A 6,000-nucleotide genomic window follows, 5' to 3' on the forward strand; every position below is an offset into this window, starting at 1 on the left:
TACTTGACGACGGTATCAGCTGTAGCTGCTAGGGTTGGACTTTACAACTTCTTTCTACCTCTGCTGCTAGATTCCTGCGTCTGCTCCTGTAAAGTAGGGGTAGTTGCTTGATAATAGGGTGTTGTTATTTGACTTTTCCACCCTTTTGTGTGAGATATTTTGCTAAAGTGTGATTGTTGTAACTTTGATCCAATGGTTCTTAGTCCGCCACGTCATTTATCCATCTCAGTTGCTTTCCACCAATAGAGGCTTGCCACATCACTTATGATAAAAAGGTGATATTTTATCGCTAACAGTTGCCACCAAATTTCCGTCTCAAAATATTTTAGGCGAGAATTTCTACTTCGAGACGCCAAAAACTATCGGGATTTGACAGTACTGCCGACTTTGAACTTCCCCTCAATTAATCTTCTCCTGCCGTCACTTGATGTTCCCAACTCCCCGTAATTGCTGCTGGGACTTTCTGCCTCTGAACAAGCTTTTGGGCTCAGGTTCTGGCAAACACACGGCTACACTTATTAGTGGTTGTGGCTCTGAGGGAGAAGAAACGTGCTGAAAATACCTCCAAGCCAGCCGAGAAGAGAAAAGTTGTCTTGCCTCTGCTTCTGGTACCCGTATGGTACGGGTCGTTTGCGCATACAAATTAATTATTTATTTAAATTACCTTCATCAAGAGTATATCTTTCTTTTTATATAGTATACAACAAGTAAGGGTCGATCCCCCGGAGAGATTAGCTATTCAACGTTAAAGTCTACTATTAATTAGTAGGTATAATTACATATTTACGCCCGTTAGCTGTAATTACTTATATATACGAGTAGGGGGGGTTGTCTTATAGTTTTGATCTAATAACTAGTTGAACTAAAACTAAATACTAAGAAGCTAGTATGAAGCACATGAAAGACAAGTTCCCAACATAATTCCAATTTAGTAAATCTAGTCCAATCTACTGACAGTTGGTACCATAAAATCTTGAGACAATTAATAGGTTAACTGCGGAATTTAAGATAACTAAAATTCCCTATATTCTCTTAGATTACAATTGTCCTGAACTAAGCCTAAACCGATTCTTAACTAACCAATCAATGTAAGTCTGTCGCACCTTACCAAAAACCGGATTAGTCGCATTACGAGCGAAGAATAATTAACCCTACTAGTCTCTGAGTATCGTCACAACCTAGAAATTAATAGACTAAGTTTTTACCCTTAAATTAAATCAATCCCAGTTCGCAGAGACTAATTCAAATGAGTTGCTACTGGTACTACGCAAATTGAACTAAGCCTAACTTACGTAATTAGCATACGATACAATCAAAAATCACAATAAGATAACAAATTATGAGAAAGATTAAATCTTGACATTAAAATAAGCGAACACTTAAATACCAATAATCCAGATTCCAACGGATAACAGCGATAAGTTCAAGTACTATAAATTATATAACGAACTTCTAACCATAAACTAGGTAAAAGAGTAGTAGAGAGAACTTATTTGTAGCCCGGAATCCGTCGTACAATCTTCGGATTTCACACCTCCAATTGAACTAAGATCCGCCCTTACGCCACCGTGTACTAAGACTACCCCGGAGTACCTTCTCTTTCTAACTCTCGTCTCCTGGTTTAGGTAGAAGATCGTCTCACTTTATCGCTCAATTTCTGGGAAATATGTGGGTAATTGCTTGTCTTTTAGGGTTAAGGAATCGGGTATTTATACTCGATCAAAGTCGGTCTTCGTGACAGATTTGGGAATAAAATTTTCCAGCAATAAGATAGAATTTGTGATTGAAATAAGGTAAGAGTTAGAAATTGAATTTGAGATGGAGACGGAGATTCCATGGATAATCTTTCGCTCAGCAGCTCCTTCGTCTGCTTCTTTCCCCCAAATTCTACTTTATAATCTAACATTTGCTGACTTGTTTGTTCTTTGACTCCAAGTCCACGTGAAATCTACCTATTCATTTCATGGGCTGCGAATCTAGTGATTAATTAATAATTACGTACGTGTCTGCTTGCGTGCTTCTTTATTACTTGTACTTCTCTTCATATTTTTTTGTTGGTCCGTTTCACGTAATACTTGCTTCACGGCCTGTAAACATACATTATGAACTTAGTCGTAATTTAAATACTAAAATGCGAGCAACTATTAAATAATCCAAATACATAGAAAAAGACTCTTTTAGCACAAAAATAATATAAGACGGCATAAAAACTCAAAACTCACAATGGTGTGATATTTAGCTTAAAAATAGGAAAGACCACATTAAAAATATAATGTTAAAGAGGTACAAATACATATATTTATCGGCTTATCAAATTCCCCCACACTTAGCTTGTTGTCGTCATGGACAATGATAGAACATGAGCTATAAGTAAATTTATCAACCTCAAAGATTTTACGGAAGATAGAATAGGGACAAACGGAACGGTATACAACTCAAAGCTAGCTAATGACTCACTTAACAACATTTATGCAACAAATCAACACCAATGCTAAGGAAACATATTCCAAAGCGGGAAAAACACGAACTCAGATGCAAACCAATAGGACAATGATACTACTGAACCGTCGACTTTGCCAGACTTATACATGTGGACTCTGAGGCTCGCTCATCACTCGTTATAAGAATAGGTGAGTATAATGTGAAAGAGAAAGAATATAAGTCACTCACCTATCTCAACTTATGAAAACATGCATGCAATATAACATGGAATCGATCTCTACAACCGTACATACGCATTCCAACCAAACGGGGACCATGACACATGCCGAGGACTTAAAAGAGGTGCGAGGTAAGGTAATTGGGTGAAAAAGGGACAAATATTTTTGGATATGTGGCGGTAAAAGTCAATCTAGTACCAACCGTAACCAAGATTACACGTATTCCGCTTAGAAACCCAACTTAAGTTAACAACGATGCCATACATGGCATAAAACTCGCTCATAGCAACCAAGATTTATTCTTTTTCCCTTTTGTCATCATTCTCAATTCTCATTTTTTTCTCCTTTTTTTTTTCAGTTCCCTGATTTTTCTTTTACTATTTTTTTTTTCATTCATTCTTTTCATTTTTTTTTTCTGTTTTCTTCTTTTTTTTCTGTGTGTTTTTTTTTCTCAGTTCCCTTCTCAAGCTAACAACACGATACCAGAAATGACCTCAAATAGCGTGCCAAAACATATCAACTAGACTAGCTTGACTAGGGTAGGCTTTTTAGGAATGTAGTTGATCAAATTGGTCAAAACATGTCAATTTGGCTAAGTGAAGTTCAAAGGTAAAATAAAAGGGAAAGGTTGCCTCTCCACATGTGCCACCGCTACAAACCCGAATGCATAGAGGTTAAGAGACAAACTTCATGTTTATCCAATTTGATGTTACATGCCTCATAAGGAGTACTACTCTCATCCTATAAATGGAAACCGATCATAGATGTCATGGATTTTTGAAGGCTCTAAATCTCAGAAATTTTAGTAGTTTGCCAATGATACCGTCGTTTTAGTACCAAAAATAAATACCTATGTACTACTAACAGAAGTCAGTGATAAGTAGGGTCGATCTCCACAGGGAGATGGGAAAATGTCGGCTTAACTAAGTCCGTCAAAGTAACCAGTTCTCGGGGGTTCTTAATTGTTTGTTCTAAACTAACAAGGTCAAAAGAGAGAAAGAGAGTAAAGAGTAGAAAGTAAACAAATAGAGAGGAAGAAGCTAAGACAATCAGTTCACCATGATTCTCAACTAACGTAGTCTAAGGTCTCAGGTCAATGCAAGTTTAAGCTACAAAGCAGTGAATATCTGCTTCCGGTCTCAATTCGCCCTAAAATATTAATAACTTAGCTTCCGCCCTCACTAAAGTGACCTAATGTTCACTACAGGTCTTACCTTTTCCAATCTTCCGATCTAGGTCAAGGTGTACCGCGGTTTATTAACTAATTGCATCGACTCAATTATACAAGAACAGTTATATGTAACGATTAACAACATAGACCAAATTTGCATTAAACCTAATCACTTAATTCACCATTCCCTTAAGATCATGGCTCCCCTATGTCTTAGCAAGGGAGGTTTAGCTATGCATAATCATTAAACAGGCAATAACAATACATAAGCAATAAAGATTAAGTATGATAACAAGGATAAAAATAGATTAATAATAACAATTAAAGATTAAAGAGAAGAAAACAATAAAGAGCCATAATTGATTAAGATTAAGAAAGGAGTAATAGTACCAAATACAAGCAATCCAAGTTAGGATTCTAAGAGAAGAGTATGAGAGAGTAGAGAGGAAAATTCAAAGTGGGGGCCGGAAGAAGTCATCGTATGATACTACCGACCTAGCTTATATTCTCAATACAAAGCCCAACTCGAAAATAATCTAAAGCTCGCATGAAGCACAAAGTCTCTCGATCGAGTGAAATGAAACCACTCGATCGAGGACAAATTTTGAAAAACCTCTCGATCGAATGAATATGGAGTTCGATAGAGTACTCCTTATATCAGCCATTTCGATCGAGTAACAGAACAGCTCGATCGAGTGATTCTTGATTGATAAAGCATCCGATCGACCAAATAGTGTAGCAAACTCGTCGATCGAGCTATATTGGCACGTATGGACTCCTTGGTACCTTCCGAGGCTACTTCACGCATCTCTAAGTGATGGATTCCGGGCTCCAATTCCTTATTCACAAAAATGCATGCGAATAGGACAAGTTTAGGCACGATTTTGCTCCTTTCTGGTCTGTACCTGCAATTTACACAAGACAAACCAAAGTAGACTATTCGGGGGTATTTGTAGCTAGATGCCACGTAAATAACACAGAAATGCGTGTAAAAATGGTGTGAAAACCTTATATAAAATACACGCATCAAATCTCCCCAAATCAAACCTTTGCTTGTCCCCAAGCAAACTATGAATGCGACTAAGGACAACTGATGGAACGGGACCATCTCATCAGCTACAAATTACCCACCCAAACCGGTTTAATGCATCAACCAACAAAGCAGCAATAGGTAAGTGCAAACGAGTTAAATCAATGTCTCAAACTACTGAACCATCGACCTTGCAAGACTCATAAATATCAGACTCTCACGGGTCGCTCATCACACAAATTAGGCACAGGGTGAGTATAATAGTAGGAGATAGAGAGAAGTAAAGACACTCACCTAACTCGACCTATAAGAACATGCATGCAGTCTAACATGAATAAAATCTCTATAACCGTACATACGCATTCCAACCAACTAATGACCAAGACACATGCCGAGGACTTACATTTGGGTAAGTGAGGTAATGGGTAAGAAGGGGCTAAAATGAATTTGGAGATGTGGAGTTAACAGCCAAGCTAGGAACAACGGATCCAAATTAGAAACACTTCCCAACTTCATACGCAATATAAATCATTGCAAAATAGTGCTAAATTTGCAGCACACAACTCAATAACCACCATAGAATTGTTAACTCCCCATAGAATACAAATAAAGCATGGGAGCGAAAAATCACAACAGAATATATTTCTTAGCTCATGATTTTTTTCATAATCTTTCTTTTCTTTCTTTTCACATTTTTTTTGAATTTTTCACAACTTTTTTTCTTTTTCATTCATATTTTTCCATTCTCTTCAACATTTCCACCAATCTTCTCAAACCGTATATGTAACCATATTGCAGTGAAACATTCCCAACAGCTACTATTACTAGCTCGGCTAGGGTAAGAAAAATTATGGATTGTAGCTATATAGGACAAAATGGGCAATTTGGCTATGTGGAGCTCACGGCTAGAATGAAATAAAGGGAATTGCCTCTCCTAACATGTGTCAACAACCACAGACCGAATGCATAGAGGAATCAAGCAGACTGAATTCATGTTTATGCAAATTGATGTTACATGTCTTATAAAGAGTACTACTCACATCGTCCTATATGAAATTGGTCATGAATGTCACCAGTTTATTAAGCTCTAACCTTAGAATGTAAATGTAGCTTGCCAATAATATGAGTCAAGTCTATTC

Source organism: Silene latifolia, chromosome Y (assembly GCF_048544455.1).
Source record: "Silene latifolia isolate original U9 population chromosome Y, ASM4854445v1, whole genome shotgun sequence".
Taxonomy (NCBI): domain Eukaryota; kingdom Viridiplantae; phylum Streptophyta; class Magnoliopsida; order Caryophyllales; family Caryophyllaceae; genus Silene; species Silene latifolia.